The sequence below is a fragment of the Mesoplodon bidens genome, assembly GCF_964165515.1.
Source record: "Mesoplodon bidens genome assembly, chromosome: 4".
Classification (NCBI taxonomy): Eukaryota; Metazoa; Chordata; class Mammalia; order Artiodactyla; family Ziphiidae; genus Mesoplodon; species Mesoplodon bidens.
The window spans coordinates 159,946,507-159,964,309 of NC_138160.1; the positions used below are offsets into that span (position 1 = coordinate 159,946,507).

The 17,803-nt window shown below is 38.5% G+C and overlaps 1 protein-coding gene across 8 annotated transcripts in view; it reads left to right on the forward strand.

Moving 5' to 3' along the window:
* Positions 1–17,803, forward strand: part of FBXW11 (F-box and WD repeat domain containing 11) — a 132,982-nt gene that overhangs the window by 19,195 nt on the left and 95,984 nt on the right. The gene's annotated exons all lie outside the window — the stretch shown is intronic.

A 17,803-nucleotide genomic window follows, 5' to 3' on the forward strand; every position in this document is an offset into this window, starting at 1 on the left:
GGCTTGCATTTCCAATGTCTTAATACTGTCTTTTGATAGGCAGAAGGTCTTAATACTAATGAAGTCTAATGAATCAATTTTTTCTTTCATAGTTACTAGTTTTTGTGTCCTGTTTATGAAATTTTTGCCTACTCTAAGGTCTTAAAGATACTCTGTGTCTTCTTCTAGAAGCGGTATGTTTTTACCATCTCAAAATTGTTTTTTAAGGTTGAGATAGGGATCAAGATTCATTTTTACTTCCCATGGTTACCCAATTAGCCCAGTACTGTTATTTACACATGTTAAAAAACTGTTGAGAAAATGCTGAGTAAGAAACATATTTTCTTTTTATGGAAGTAATTTATATTTATTATAGGAAAATTGCAAATAAAAATTATGTAAAATAAGAAACAAAAAGAATAAAAAGTTCCACCGATAACTGATGTTAATATTTGGTATACTTCTCTGCCTTCATATACATATTTTTTTCTTTCATGTATGTTTCATATTTGTTTTTCACACATAAAATTATTTTGCAAACTGCCTTTAAAACTCAGCAATATTTGTGACATCTTTCTGAACCATCATGTATATTTTTATAACATTTTGAAGGGGTGCCAAATATGCATGAATATGCAAATGGATAAATAGTTAAACCACTCCTTTATTAGACATTTAAGTTATTTCTAATTTATAGCAACTTAAAGCTGGTGCTCTTTCTTGAAGTTTAATCTTTGAACAAACCTGTGAGTATTACCTTGGGGTAAGTTCTAAGAAGTGGAATTGTTGAGTCAAAGAGTGTACACAAAAAATGTGCATGTGTATTTTATATAGCCAAAGGTTTTACCCACTTTCTGTTATTTATATGAACATGACATATCAAACTGACCATAGTCTATGAAAGTGCTCTTTTCTCCATGTTTATGCCATTTTAAGGTATTAATAATTTTTTTAAATCCCAATTTGGTTAAAGAATTTAAAATTTTATTTTTTTTAATTACTAGTGATATTGGACATATATTTCTTAGGTTTGTGGCTATTTATGTTTCTTTCATGAAGAAAGGGAAATATGTAGATGAGCTGTCTTCTCTGCTGATTCTAGATCCAGGTGCATTTGGGGAGTAGCAGAAGGAAGTCACCAGGGTGAGGAACTTCTGAGTTTGTTGTGGCTGGGGCAGCGCTGCCCTTTTGTGATTGAAATGGCCATTTTTGTTAGAAGCCAGCTGCAGGAGTATCTGCTTTATTCAGCAGACTGCCTGCAGCAAGCTTAAGCCAGGTCACTGCTCTGGCTTGCCCCTGGCTGCCGGTGCTCTTTATGAAGCACGTTAGGATCCGTCTCAACTGGCCTCACTGACAGCTTCAGGGACACTCACTCCTACTAGCCTTTGCCGCTTTTGACCTAGGAAGTGAGGTTCTGCTGGGAATTCTTCTACTTTTCAGGTAGACTTTTCTTTGTTTACGAGCAGTGAACCCCTGTTTCCAGTCCAGTTTTTTCTCTATTATATTTAATAGAAATTCCTTGAAATGTCTTATATTTGTGGAGAGCACCCTAGCCAGGTTTCCAGTGCCATTGTCTTCTACTTTGATATTCCTTTGATGATTTCAGTTGCACAGTCAGAAACCGAAGCCTTGGCACCTCTGTCTTCCTCCTGAGTCTTGTCTATTTTTGCTCTTTTTCACCCTAGCTTTCCATACCTCAGTCACAGTGATTTTCCCCCACCCTTCCTCCAGTGCACCAGATTCTGTCTTGACCTAACAAGCATTAACATCTATTATTTGTTATCAGGGAGGCTTCACCCTTAACTCCTTTCTTGCCCATTCAACCTCTGCTTGTCCTTTAGAGCTGAGTTCAAGCATCAATTCCTCAGGGATTGTGTCTGGGCCCCCTAGGTACTCCTACAGGTTAGATTCCCTTTGTCATATTATTACAGCATTCAGTTCTTTTTCTTCACAGCTGTTAACATAATTGTAATTGATAAATGTATTGCGTAACCCCCCACTAGAGTCAGCTTCTTTATTAAGAAGGTAACCTCCATGGGGACAAGGATCACATCTGTCTTGTCATATTCAGTTCATAGCATATTCCCAGCATCTAGCACAGTGCATGCCATACAATTGCCCAGTTGATTGAATGAAGGAATAAATTTAGGACGGCAAATGAGAGTTAACCATCTTGTATCAGAAGTTTATATGTACTTTAAAAATGAATACATTCACTCCATTTAATGCTTGGTGTTTAATGTTTCACTATCATCTCTTAGTTTTAAATGACTTGGTCATGAAACTTAAGCTGTTGGCATCAGTAACTCCTTTCAGAAAATCAAAAAACATCCCTTCTCTCCCTCTCTGCCTCTGAACCAGACATTGACTTCTGATCTGTCCAGATAGTAATACTGCAGCTGTCATTTTGAAGGATTTGTCAGCTGCTGTAAACTGCTAACCTTTCCTTTCCTCCCCCCACCTTTCTTTTTTCGTGTGTGTGTGTGTGTGTGTGTGTGTGTGTGTGTGATTAATAGGATCACTATTACTGGGAGTTGCTTCCTTAGGTCAAGTAAATTTAGTAAATGCTGCACATAATCTCCTCCTCTTAGAAATTCACTTGGTAATTGTCATTTTAATAATATGTTTCCCAGTATTTCCCAAACTTTCTGACCCCAGAATTCCTCTCCTCCTTTATTTTGGTTCAAAACGGATACAACCCAAGGCTCTTTACTATTTTTGTGTATTTCACCCCAACTTCTTTTATTCACCAAGGGTTCTCTTATCACCCTGCCAAAGTAAGGAGGGAGGGAACTAACACTCGTTAAATGCCAGGTTTACATCTACGATTCCTTTTAATCTTCACCATAACCTTGAAAGATAGGCTTATTTTCCACATTTTAGCATGTGAGGAAATGGAGACTGGAGAAGAGAATTATTTTTTTGCTCAAAGTCACATAGTGATTCTTTCCCTCTCTTTCCCTTGTCCTCCTTCCCTCCCTCCCTCCTTCCCTCCCTCCCTCCTTCCCTCCCTCCCTCCTTCCCTCCCTTCCTCCCTCCCTCCCTTCCTCCCTTCCTCCCTCCTTCCCTTCCTCCCTTCCTCCCTTCCTCCCTTCCCTCCCTTCCTCCCTCCTTTCCTTCCTCCCTCCTTCCCTTCCTCCCTTCCTCCCTTTCCTCCCTCCCTCCCTTCCTCCCTTTCTCCCTCCTTCCCTCCCTCCCTTCCTTCCTCCCTTCCTCCCTTCCTCCCTTCCTCCCTTCCTCCCTTCCTCCCTTCCTCCCTCCTTTCCTTCCTCCCTCCTTCCCTTCCTCCCTTCCTCCCTTCCTCCCTCCTTCCCTCCCTTCCTCCCTCCTTCCCTTCCTCCCTTCCTCCCTTCCCTCCCTTCCTTCCTCCCTCCCTCCTTTCCTTCCTCCCTTCCTCCCTTCCTCCCTTTCTCCCTCCTTCCCTCCCTTCCTTCCTCCCTTCCTCCCTTCCTCCCTTCCTCCCTTCCTCCCTTCCTCCCTTCCTCCCTCCTTCCCTCCCTTCCTTCCTCCCTTCCTCCCTTCCTCCCTTCCTCCCTCCCTCCCTCCTTTCCTCCCTTCCTCCCTTCCTCCCTCCTTCCCTTCCTCCCTTCCTTCCTCCCTTCCTCCCTTCCTCCCTCCTTCCCTCCCTCCCTTCCTCCCTTCCTCCCTTCCTCCCTCCTTCCCTTCCTCCCTTCCTTCCTCCCTCCCTCCCTTCCTCCCTTCCTCCCTCCCTCCCTCCCTCCTTTCCTCCCTTCCTTCCTTCCTCCCTTCCTTCCTTCCTCCCTTCCTCCCTTCCTCCCTTCCTCCCTTCTTTTTATCTCTACAAAGCCTTGTGCTCTTTCCCATCCCTGCCTGGGGTAAGAAAAGAAAAACTCTTCTGATTATTTTAGATTCCATACCTCTAGCTATCACCTTAGTTTGAGGAATGTTAGGTGGCAGCTTGGGACTCTAAAAAGTGCCAGAGACTGGAGCAGCAGGGTTTCCAGCCTGTAGGTGGGCAGCAGCAGATTGTCAGTATTTGGGGAGATTGAGAAGAACAGGGAAGCCTTGCCTGCCCCTGCCCAAATTGCCTCTGTAAGCCCTCATGCTTCCTTTCCTCCCTCGTTCTGTGCTTAACTCATTCTCCCCAGTTCCAGTCTTTTCTCCTTTGTTGGAGTTCTGTTGATAGATTGGCTTTTTCTCAATAGTGCAGTAGTTAATATTTATTGAGTGCCTGCTTTGGATGTAGCAGGTGCTGTACTCCTCGAAACAGCTGGCTTGCTTAAGGTCACATAGTGTGAATCTAGAATCTTAACCTACCTCGGCCTAAGTGTTTTTTTTTAGTCTTAATAAATTTTTTCCTAAGGGAAACTTACCCTAAGCAATGAAGATCTGTGAAATCATGGGTTTGATGTGCCAGCTGTATATTTTTTACAATGTATTTAAATTAAATGTATAGCTATTAAACACTAAAACACCCTTACGTGTCAACAGAAATCACCTTGAATACTAAACCTTGGGAAACATTGCTGTAGTGTACCCTTTTAACTTTCTTCATTCATCCATCCATGAATAGTTCAGTATGTATCTGTAAAAGATATGGACTTAAAAACAAAAAACTGATAAAAACACACACATATAGAGCACATAGTTCCATTATTATACCTATAAAATTAACAATAATTCCTTCATATCAAATAGTGTTTAATATTTGCTTAATTGTCTCACAAATAATTTTTAAATCAATCGTCCTTACTTTTTTTTTTTTTTTTTTTTGCGGTACGCGGGCCTCTCACTTTTGTGGCCTCTCCCATTGCGGAGCACAGGCTCCGGATGCACAGGCTCAGCGGCCATGGCTCACGGGCCCAGCCGCTCAGCGGCGTGTGGGATCTTCCCTGACCAGGGCACAAACCCGCGTCCCCCACATCGGCAGGCGGACTCTCAACCACTGCGCCACCAGGGAAGTCCTGATCGTCCTTACTTTTGAGACCAGTTTTAGATTTGCAAAACAATTGAGCAGGTGGTACAGAATTGTCATATACACCCCCTTCCCCTGCATAGGGTCCTCCATTATTAACATCTTACATTAGCGTGGTCATGGGCTGCTATTGACACATTATTATTAACTATAGTCCATAGTGTATTCAGCTGTCTTTAGTTTTTTGTTTTTTTGCGGTACGCGGGCCTCTCACTGTTGTGGCCTCTCCTGTTGCGGAGCACGGGCTCCGGATGCACAGGCTCCGGACGCGCAGGCTCAACGGCCCATGGCTCACGGGCCCAGCCGCTCCGCGGCATGTGGGATCTTCCCTGACCGGGGTACGAACCCGTGTCCCCTGCATCGGCAGGCGGACTCTCAACCACTGCGCCAGCAGGGAAGCCCACCTGTCTTTAGTTTTTACCTCATGTCTTTTTTCTGCTCCAGGATTTCATCCAGGATCCCACGTTACATTCAGTTGTCGTGTGTTCTTAGGCTCCTCTTGGCTGTGTCATTTTCTCAGACTTTCTTTCTGATGACGTTGACAGTTTTTCGGAGCACTGGTCAGGTATATTGTATTGCCCTCTGTTGGAATTTGTCTTATTTTTCTCATAAAGTCTCTTAGCAGTTGATTTTTTCAATTCAGGAGACAGAGTTGGTCCACACATTGCATATAGTTAATAGTCTCTCAAATCTCTTTTAATCTATAAAAATTGCCTCTCCCATCTTTTTTTCTTGCTATGTATTTATTGAAGAAACTGGATTGGTCATGTGTTCTGTGTAACTTCCCCAAATTTGGATTTTGCTAATTATGTTCTTATTAGGTCTGCATATTCTGATCTCATTTGTATTTCTTATAAATTGGTAATTGCATCCAGAGGTTTATTGGATTTAAGTTTAGTGTGTTTCTCTATCAATTAACAAAATAAAACAAAAATCAAAACACATGCTGTGTCCACTGTGCTATGGTGCTTTCTTACTTTTGTGATATTCTCTCTCCTTTCCAAGTAAGTGATTCTTGAAGAAATACACAACTTCTTTGCATTTGCATTTTTCTGAGTTAAAAACTGCATAATTTATTGACAGCTGATAGAGAAGCAGTAACCTGGCTGCAGGAATATCCACATGTGGTTGTCAGTTTTGCCAAGGACAGTGATGACACATTTTATGGTATTGACTATCAGTATTAGAGTTTTATTCCTATAGTTTTTAAAATTTTCAACTTTTTTCTTTTTCTCAGTTCAGAAATGTAATGACTTTTGCTGTTGTCAGTATATAAACCTTAACCCTTACTTTATTTCAAAAAACAAAATTTGAGTGATTACAATGACCCATACAGTGTAGGAAGATAAAAACAAAATAAGTGGATAAATGAAGATGAAAGGAAGAAATAAATGTAGTAAAATAAGATAAAGGAAGGGTTAAAGTTATACAAAAATGCATAGAATAAGGTTAGTTGTTACAGGAGGGGCACAGGTTAGGTGCTGCTTGTAATAGTAATCTTCTGTGTCTGTAGCAGTTTGCAGGACTTTTGTAATCTTAGATGATAAATATATTCCTTGCTCTAAGGTTATTTATTTATTTGGTGCTTGTACTTGGTACTACCAACCTCATTGCTTATTTGGAATTAAATGCCTATAAAGTGGTGGGTCAGGTTTCTCAGTATTGGGTATCAGAGCTCCTTGGAAAATCAGGACTCGTTTTTTCTGTTGTACTTTCTTTCTGCATTCTTCTTAGTGTTTAGTTTACCCTGTTACATATTTTTTTCTTTCTCTAGTATCTGTGTTGTAGCAGGAATGGGATATTCTTAGAACATTTAGTTTTGAATACTTTTAGTAGAATAAAATGACTTCCTAGGAAAATAAATATAAATTTAAGAATGTTTCATCTGCAGAATATTCTTTGTCTTTAAGACCATGGCCATGTCAAATACGTTTTTGGCTTTTGCCTGTTTTATTTGAACTAAATAATTTAAGGTTTGTTATGACTTTTTTTCCAGTAGAAGGTGGCAGAAAACCCAACTCAAAACTGGTTTAAGCTGAAACAGGGAATTTATAATTTGAAAAATCCAGAGGTAGATGTAGATTCAGGTTTCTTCCTCAGAGTGAATGTAGTACCTCCTAGAACCAGCTGTCCCTTGTGGTAGCATGAGGGCAGTTCCAGCTTTCATCCTCTTATGTTCACGCTCAGTGGGGAAAGAGATTTCTTGTGGCTTCCGTAGGAGTCCTGGATTCAACTTGGAGTATGTGCTTGTTCCTGAGTATGTGCTTATTCACCTAATCACACTGTGATTAGGTGATGTAGTCAAAAAACAAGTGTCCACCATCAGCTCTTTAAAATTACAACATTACATTCTTCTCTAGCCTCTGAATCAAATTTTTGCTTTGCATGTAACCTTCTGGACTTTACATGTTAATTATTTGATAAATTGGCAAATATTTATTGAGTTCCTACTCTGTACATGTGCTGTGAGGACCTGAAAGCATTACATTGTAAATTGGTAAATTATCTTATCAATTGCTTGTATTACTTTATTTTTTGTAAATTATTTTGGAAATACAACCGAGTTTATTTGGAAATAAAGTACAAATTTTATAGGAAAATTTAGTACTTTGTGCTTTCCTGTGGTTTATAGACCAATTTTTGGTTTTTGAATTTGATTATTTTCAAAGTAAAAGTAAATATCACCCTTTCAACCTTTTTTGCTCCCATCCCAGTCTTGGTAGCTGTTTTTGTTTGTTTGTTTGTTTGTTTGTTTTTGTTTGTTTTTGGGGTTTTTTTGTGGTATACGAGCCTCTCACTGTTGTGGCCTGTCCCGTTGCGGAGCGCAGGTCCAGCGGCCATGGCTCACGGGCCCAGCCGCTCCGCGGCATGTGGGATCTTCCCGGACCGGGGCACGAACCCGTGTGCCCTGCATCGGCAGGCGGACTCTCATCCACCGCGCCACCAGGGAAGCCCCCACATTTCTTTTAATCAACGAATTAAAAGTCTAAAGAGAAACAATAAAAACAGCTACCAAGGGGCTTCCCTGGTGGCGCGGTGGATGAGAGTCCGCCTGCCGATGCAGGGCACACGGGTTCGTGCCCCGGTCCGGGAAGATCCCACATGCCGCGGAGCGGCTGGGCCCGTGAGCCATGGCCGCTGGACCTGCGCATCCGGAGCCTGCGCTACGCAACGGGAGAGGCCACAGCAGTGAGAGGTCCGCATACCACAAAAATAAATTAAAAAAAAAAAAAAAAAAAAAGAAATGTGGATCATGGAATATTTTTTTTGTCTTAAATGCAGCAAAAAAATGCCCACATGAGATTTGTCTTCTGATCCTCTTCTCTATTCTGTATTTCTCAGAGTTAATAAAAAATTTATTATGATGGTGACATCTGTGTTCTGTGCTTTGTAGAACATCTTGACTGACCACTTACAGCTGTCACACATAAAGTTATTAAGACAGTGGAGCTTAAATAGCATTTTTGACAAAGAAGTCCAGTATCTCTTAAATTGATATTGGGCCTTTACATCTTGACTTCATTACTTCCTTTGTGTGAGAACTTCCAGAGTGTTGTAGTCTACCTGTGTTCATATGTACTCCTGCACAAAGGTCTGTAACGTATAGGTTGACCTTATCATAGCATGTGTCTTGCAGCAATTATCTGCTGTTGAGACTAGGTGATTTCAAGGGGTACATACCAAAAGCACCTCGTGAGATATTTAGAAGACCTGGGCTAGAAAAACATTTTAAGAAGATGGACAAAATGCTCTCTATAAGGTCCATTTCAGCTCCAGAATTTAATGAAATCTCTGGCTTCAAGAGGTAAGAACTTCCCTTACCCAGTTGCCTGCAGGAAACAGTGTGAAGGAAATCAAAGACAACCTTGCTGTGCAGCAAGCAGCAGGAATCCTTACTAAGGCAGTCCTAGTCCCTGGCTGAAAGACAGATTCATTTGTTCTTAGAGCCCAATGGACTGTGAGGCACAAAACTTCATTCTTATTTGAAACCAAGGTCTGCTTAGGATATGAGAACAATGGGGATTATATGAGAAAGTAGAGCAAGTTCAAAGTTTACTATACATTTAATTAAGGATTGATAAATCCCTGTATATCTATTAGCTTGGACCACTCACTTTCATGCTATTCCTAGCTTAAAGAAGCAAACTTTTGATTACGATCTTTTTCTAGATCCATCCCTCTGTGTGTGTGTGTGTGTGTACGAAATTTTAAACATTGAGACTACTAACTTGGAATATGTGTTTCTTTGGAATGGGGGCTGGTTAGGTCTCTGAAAATAAATGGGTATTCGAGAAGTGAGCAGTGTTTAGAAAATATTAGAGGGCTTGTTTAAATGATGCAAGGTTTGATTTCAAGATTTCTTAGCAGGACCAACTTTCGTTCGACAGGTACAGTGAGACAGGAAGCATGTTAGATAGTGGAAGCTTTGAAAGTCTTTGGAAGTGATTTTTAAAATACCATTAGTTAGTGGAGGTTGAGTTTTAATACTCTTGAAAGCAGTGAAACTACATTTCTTTGAAGTATTTTATACTTTAGGAATTTAGCCATTTATCTCCCTTTAGTGAACTGGGAAATAATATAGCTTTATTTCCAAAAATAATTTTGATACCAGAATATTTGGTTTTCAGAATTCTTGTGTTGTCTGTTGAAGCATTTAGTATACTGGCATGTTCAGTAAACTTTTTGAATGAATTATCAGTTTAAAATGGAAGAGTTAAAGTAGGATTATGATGTGATCTTACTATATAATTGTCAGACCTATTGAGAGTAGATGCAGTAACATTCCTTAAGCCATCTTTCTGAAAGTGATATTTCTTACTAGAAAAAGTGAGAGTGTTCATTATATCAGGGGAAAAAAGTTTCCACTTTCTGTATGTTCTAATTTTTTTTTTTTGGCTATGCCGAGTGGCTTGCGGGGTCTTAGTTCCCTGGCCAGAGATCGAACCTGTGCCCCCTGCAGTGGAAGCATGGAGTCCTAACCACAAGACTGCCAGGAAATAAACTCTAATGTTCTTTTTAAAACATGATAAACTTTGCACTCTCTTACATGAAAGTAGGGTAAGAATTTTGGTTCAGTACTGATATGACAGGGTAGTCAGATCTTGTTGTGTAGGCACTTCCAGAAATTCTCTGATTAAAGCTTTTTGGCTTGTGAGAGTTGGTAGAAGGGCGAGGAAGGGGTGCCGCCAGCACCTGTGTCTGGAATGGTAAAGAAGGGGAGGTTGGACTGACTCAGGGTGGGGCTGGTGCCCTGGTATAGATAATGAGAGCAGATGTCTCTTGGTTCTCAGATGATGTCTACAAAACAAGGTGAGTTTTTAGTTCTTGCACCTGGAATTCTTTTCAGGTGTCATGCAGTGTGGAGTATGGATTGTCAGATGTTTAGAAGTGGTAGCCTCCTAAGACAACACCGTTGGTGAAGAGTTTTCTCTGGCTGGGTATCCTCAGCTATTAGGGTAATGTCTTTGTCACCTCAGAGTGCAACCAAACTCTGATAGCTAGCTTAACCCCACCTGCTCTCCACATTCATTGGAGAATGGACCTGAACCAAGGGAAAAGTTACTAGGACCAGAACCCCAAGTAATAGTGTGGAAATGCTAGTTACTCTGTTTTGAGGTGGCCTGGAGGAGAAAGGGGTGAGAAACTTTAATACTATATTGCCAGTTTTATATTGGCTGCATCTGAAAAACTATGGTAGACAAAAGGAGTAAAAAATCACCTGTATTTAATTCTGTATCCTATATCTGTTTTATTAAATAAAATGAGATTATAATATAAGTCCTGATTTTGTAGGCTTTATTCACTTAAGGTTTCTTGAACTTTTTTCATTGTATTGTAACTTCCTTTTCTTATATAACTTACTTCTAGGTCAATAAATATACTCCTATAAAAATGATTTTTATTTGGTGGAAACATAATATTCTGTCTTCTGGATGATCTGTAATTTATTTAACCAGTCTATTGTTGGGCATTTTTTCCTTTGCTGTTATGACAGTCATGTGATGAACATCTTCTTAGCTATATTTTTGGACATATCTTTATTTTTTCCTGTATTATAATCCCCTACATATGAAATTGATGAATCAATGATGTGCACTTTTTTCAAGTCTTGAGTATGTATTGATAAGTTGCACACGAGAGGTTGTACCAGTTACGCTCCCATCAGCAGTTTAGATGAGTGACAAGCAGATAAAATTTGAAAGTACATCAGAGGAAAATTGCTGCTTTAGGGAGTTTAATGTCTAGCAAAGGAAGTGACAGGTAGTATAATTCAGGGAAGAAAGTAGGGATTTTGGAGTCAGAGTTGCACGTCTGCTACTTTTGACCTCTGGCAAGTGGTTTGATGTCTCTGATCCTTAGTTTCTTCCTATTTAAAACTAAGATACCTGTCTGTCCAGAGGTGGTGTGACAGTTAATGAGATCACGATAGCTGTACAGTGTCTGGCACGTAGTAGGCACTCTGAAAATACAAATTTGCATCTCCTTCCCAAATTATCCTTTTTTGTAAATTTCATTTACATTTAACATTTTTTGTTGAAAATGATGTTAAATTTATAGTTTATTGGTCTCCCCTAGTCCTGAAAAATGTTCCTAATTGGACCAGAGATGCTAACTGCCTAAAGGCTCAGATGTACTTAATTTAACTGTTGTTTAATTCTCTGCTGTCTCAGGATTTGTGGATCTTGGATAAACCCCATTGGGATTGGGTTCAAACTGATCTGACCTGGAGCTTGCTAGGGGAATCTGTTCCTTATTGGCAACTGAACCTCAGACAGGTCCTAGTACAACTGAGGACCCATGTGGCTATGCGGGAAGTAGATTATTGTGTTACATCCTGTTCTCTGTCATGCTGCTTCGAATAGAGATTCTGCTTCCCCCTTCATACATCTAATCCTTCCTCTCTCCAGCTTCTGTTAGAGTGCTGAAAAAACATGGTGACAGTTTTGAGTCGTGAGTGGTAGTTGTGAAGTGGACAAGGATGATTTTTTTCATTTGAAATTACTCAGTAATAAGCTGTTACCGTTTTGATGCTCACTGCTGTTTCTGAAGGTCACTAGGTAAAATATTTTTCTAGCACTCAGCATTTTACTCATTTTAAACCACAGGTATTTGAGATAGACTCAGTTAATTCTTGGGAAAAGAATTTGTTTTTATTTAAATTGTCAAGTTACTATTTGTAACTTATAACAACTTATATAACTAGTTATATAATTAAACAAAAATAAAGCATCACTTAAAATTATACAATGTAGTATTAAAATATTATAAGTACTAGATGTTCATTGGAGAAAAATTAGAAAATATGGATGAATAGAAATTATAAAAGAAAAATTACCCTTCGTCCCTCTACCAAAGAAAACTGTGAAGATCCATTTTAGTTTGGGGTTCTGGTATCTTATTTTAGATAATCATTTAAGATGAGATATTTGGACATTGAAAGTTTTGGGTTTTTTGTTTTGTTTTTAGTAGTAGGATTTAAGGAAAGTTTGGGCTCTGGCTTTGAATCCTGATTCCACTACAGTTTGGTTGGGTTTGCATCTCTAAAACTTGTCAGGAAGTAAATTTCAGTTTTCCTCATTCTTATCCTTTTTTCTTTTCTCATTCCACTGCCTCCTTCTCCCCATGCCCTTTTCTTCCTTTAACATATATCCCAGCCTGAAAATACCCTGTGGTGCCTTATCTATAAATATGTAGTTCTACAGTACAGTTGCTAAAAAATAAAGCATTCACGTTCTTGGTTACATGTCACATGGTTACTGTCAAATTCTGTTATAATAAAGTACCATTATAAGGAAATGAAAGCCTTTCACACATTGAGGCACGGACCAGTGTTCAGTTCTTTAAAACACTTTGGAAAATAGCTTTAAACTATGAATTAACAGAAGTTAATCAGGTTGTAGAATTCATAATTCTACAACCTGATTATTATGGTTCTTAGTTTTTAAAACAATACAGTTATTTGGTGAGAGGTTGCTATTTCTTGTAGGCTGCCATCAAACATTGTAAGAGCAGAAACCTACATTGTGACTCTTAGAAGACACTTTTAAAAGCTGTGTGGCCCTGTTTTCATTACAACTACTGCAGCTTCTTGAAAAGCAACAGTCTGAGAATTCAGACACAATAGGATAGTTCCTAATTTGGATTAACTTGAATTCTTGCTTTATTTGCTTTGAGATGAGGACAGCCTCCAGCAGAAACTGAATGGATACTCTATAGCTGCCACATCTAGGTTTAGAGGGCTGGAGTTTCATAATCTCCTTGAGCCCACCTACTGTATCATTCTTCAGGACCAAATCTCCACTCCTGGATAGAGATTCCCAGTGGAGAGGGTGTTATCGCCAAGTGATTACTATGAAATAGATCTTTTCTCTCCTTCCTCCTGTATTTGGTAGCTCCCATTTCATTATCATGGCACTCTTTGTATTATGGTGGGAGTTTTATTGGAAAGAAATTGACTTTAGACATGTACTTCCAAAGGTAAGTGTTGGCCCTTGTTTCCAGCTGAAAGAAATTTGCATTAGTTGTAAAATAAAAATGAGGGGCTGTCTTTACACTCTCTAATAGACTTATCTTTCTAACTTCTCTTTAACATGCTTCACTCCAGCTGCCAAAGGTCATTCCTCTGCTTAAACGTTTAATAGTTGTCTCATCATTGTCTCTAGCAATGGTTTGAATGTTAAAGTTTTTGATGTCTCATTTGAAGGAATTAAACCATTCTAAACACTCTTATTTCACAATATTTATAAAAACATATACAGTTTTTGTATACTGTTTACTTCCTTTCTTTATCACTGGGTTACTATTGAGCCAACTTCTTTTTTCTCTATTCTTGCATGTGGCAAATGTTCCCCACATGTTCTAGAGAACAGTATCTTTCTTTGATGCTTGCTTGAATTGGCTTGGCTTTGGCTTGATATTATGCTTTATCTCCTACCTCTTAGTCTAAGAACCTCACCCCCACCCTTGCCAGTGTGTTGCATGACCTGCTTCTGTTCCTCTGACACATATTGTTGAAGCAGTAGGTATACTGAGTTGCAGGGGAAAAAAAAATCTCATACACGTTGATAAAAAATTGGACCACACACCTGGGAAGGATTGGTTGTTTACTGGTGAGCTATAGCACGCAGCCTAAGAGCTGTTTTCCTACAGGATGAAGTCTCAAGTTCGATAGAATGGTATAGGGGAGTCCTCTGTGATTTGGCCCCTCTCTATCAGGCTTTCCTCATCTCACACTTAAATACTTTAGTCATGCTAAATTAATTGCAGATACTTGAATAGGACTGCCATTTCTTAGCTATTTGGCTTTGCTTAATGCTGTTTATTCTGCCGGAAATGTGTCTCTCTCTCTTTTTCCCTTGGCTGCCTCCTACTCATCCTTTATGGCTTAGTTCAGGCATTTTCCTCCTTTGGGTGTGTTAAGAGACTGTGTGTGTGTGTGTGTGTGTGTGTGTGTATTTACATGGCACATTCTCAAAATTCCCTCCTGTAAGCTGCTGGAGGAGAGAGAGAATGTCTTCATTGCGTTTCTGTCTGCAGATATAAGGTCAGGTAAGTTTTTTGTTGAATGGAATAGTATTTAAGCTCCTCAACTTGGTTATCTCAATCGTGATGATAGAAGAAGCTGGTAATGGTTCTGTGGAAAGAAACAAATTGGGATTTATAGGGCATTATTTCTAAATCAGAGTGACATTAGAGAGACGATTAACATAAAATACCTCTTTGAGTAGCTTTTAAAAGAATTGCCTCTTTGAGAAGGAATCAGGGCAAGATATTCAAAACAATTCCATCTAGACACAGACCAAAGTTAGCTTTTGTGAGTTCTTCTTAAAGCTAGCCAATCAGAGACAAGGTGCCTGCAGCCACTTTTCCCTTTTGATTTGTGGTTCCTATGGCAATAGGAAGAGAGCCTAGGACATTTCCCTCCTACCTCTTTTAATAACTTTTTGCTTTTGAAAAATGCCAAAAGCTATTATTCTTTTTGTCTTATAGTGTTTCTCAGCATGGTGGCCCTGATTTTGGTTTTTGATTTTACAGTGGGTATGACAAAATTAATAAACACTATCAGTTTCCTTGATTAATGTTATTTTCTTTGGCTATAGAACATACAAATATAATCAGTCTAATTGGGTATTTGCTGTTAATGTTAGAATCCCATGTGAATCATTTCCTGTTCTCTGTGAACAACCCTAAATTAGAATATTGGTCATTACAAGTAGCTAAATGTGAAATTAAAACAAACATTTCTTAGGGGTTTTCTACCCCTGAAAGGCCTCTCTTAAGCATCTCCATTGTGATCCCCCTGGGTTTCTCTTGAGCTCCAGGCTGAAATCTCAAGAGGAAAGAGGCTTAGTTTGTATTGTTGTTAGCTTAATACGTAGGTCAGTAAGTGTTTGTTAAAATTGGTAAATACCCACGGTATCAGGGTAAGTTCTTCAGACATATTTTAACAATGAGATAGTGTTCCAGAAGTTTAAAGATAGACCACTGTTAGCTTTAAAAAAAAAAAAAGAAAAAGAGAGATAATAGTCTGCACTGTGATTATAGCTTATATGAAGAAATCTTTACATTATTCAGTTAAAGAGTGATGGATAATAGTTATTCCACAATAGTCAACATGGATTTCCAACCAGGTCCCTAAGTTTAAAATTAGCAGCTTTAAGAATCAATTACTGCTTGTGGTCAGAGCTATATTTTAATGCTCTTAGGTTGATAAATATGGAACTTTTATATTTAGCCATTATTTTCAAATTAGATCAATGTCCTCTTGGACCATTAGACCTAAGAGGAGCCTTATTTAGATGAGACTTTATTAAAAGATGGATGTATTTCCTAGAGTGGCATTTTCTGTTGAGTAAAGACTATTTTTCAGCACTGTGGTTGGTTGTTTAGCTTCAGGGTAATTGAGTGTAAAAGTAGGGCAGTTCTAATACTTGTTATGAACACTGGCATCACTGTCTTTACCCCAAAGTATCTTCCATGGATGTTATAAAGGTAAGTTCTTGGAAACTGGACCCTCAAAGGGTCCTTTAAAAATCTTTTTCTGGATATACAGGTTCAATATCAAGTTTTAAAAAAGACTTGTAATAAACATTTAATATTTTGAAATTAAGTTCTCAGAAGTTTTTCTTTATGTTGTTTTCCATATTCTTGTAAGTATTAATTCTATCATTAGATGATTAGGAAACCTAGGGAAGATCATTACTTTTCTTCTTTGGGCTTTAGTTTCTTCACTTCTGAAATCAGGGGTGGAAGTTTGAACTAATTGGTCTTCCAGTTTTCACAGTCTATGATTTCTTTGATTTATTGAATGTGAAAATTGGTCCTTTTTTTTTTTTTTTTTTTAAGTTCTGGATCTCAGGTTATTAGCAGAATCTAATCAGGGTACAGTACGTTATGCCTTCATGGTTTTTACCCTTTGAGGCAAATACATGTTAAACCTTGCAGAGGGAATCTGTTTTTAGTGAATAAATGAAAATTGATTTGCAGATGAGCTTTGGTGTTAATTTGGTATGAGTTGCTGAATACAAGTATAATCCTTAAACTCTATTCTCAGATCTGAGTGGTTCTGTGATTTGGATAACTACAAAGATTCCAAAAGAGAAACCTAACTTGAGCTATGAGGATGTTGGAAGTTTATTTAAATTAAATAATGTGTGTAATCTGTGTATTCATACGTAATGTGTTTGGGCCTTTTCTCTGCCCTAAACATTTTGCTAGGTATCTCTGGATAGAGAGAGTTTGTTGTAGTAAAAAGAAAACATGTTTGGTTAGAGCCAGACAGGATTAATTTGTAGTCCTAATTCCGCCATCAATTAGCCCTTGTTTTCTTGTACCTTGGACAAGTTGCTGTTTCAACAAATCAAGCTCTCCTTTCCTGATCTTTGGTTTCCTCATCTGTAAAATGGAATAATACTTGTCTTACAAGGGTTTTTGTGAGGGTTTACTATGTCAGCTGTCTAGCATATAACAAGAGCTTGATAAGTGGCAGCTATTTTCATTATATTATACAAACATTTATTCAGCATCTTTTATGGCACTCTATGAAAGTGTTGGAGTGGCAAAATATGTGTGACTGGAGTATCAGTGATATACTTTACTGTATTGGCTATAGGAAGCTTTGAAATGAAAGCACACTATTGGAAATGTGTGGCATGTTATTGTTACCAAAAACCTCGGTTTTTAAATTCCATTTGAGTCCTCTGGTTTTGTATTCTTTAAATACCTTTTCTAAATAATCTCAATACTCTAGTTACATTATAGGTGAGATATAACTAGAAAGTACAGATGCTGGATAGGAAGGAATCGGGTCTGATTTCAAGCATAGTGGACTTTGTTTATATTATAGTTGGGGTAACCATAGAATTTATCTACCAAACCAGAACACTTTGAGAGTGAAAGTTATGCTGGGACCAGTGTAAACCTGGACTGTCCCAGGAAAGTGAGTATATTTAACCATCCTAATTATAGCTAGAATAAACAAGTTTAGGAGGTTGGGCCTGAGGCTTCTGCAGTATTTTGGTTGAACCCAAACACCCACCTTCAGGTTTGTGGTTTTTTTTTTTTTTTTTTTTTTTGGCATGATGATTGATTTTGCCAGAGTAAATTAATTGACCTTAGGTCTGAAAAAGTACTTATTGAATACCATAAATAATCTAATGGTTTAAAAATACTAGCCATAATGCATATGTTTATATTTTACTTTTTTTCTTAATTCCCTTAAAACCAGCAAGCTCTTGAAAGAGGAATGGGAATGGGTAAATGAAAGAAGCTTTTAATTCTTACTTGTGTCAAATGAACTTTGTAAGCAAAGTCCAAAATGAAAATCTTGATTATTCTAAAGTTTTTTCCTTTGGGAAGGCAGAGATATGGATGACACTCAAAATCAGA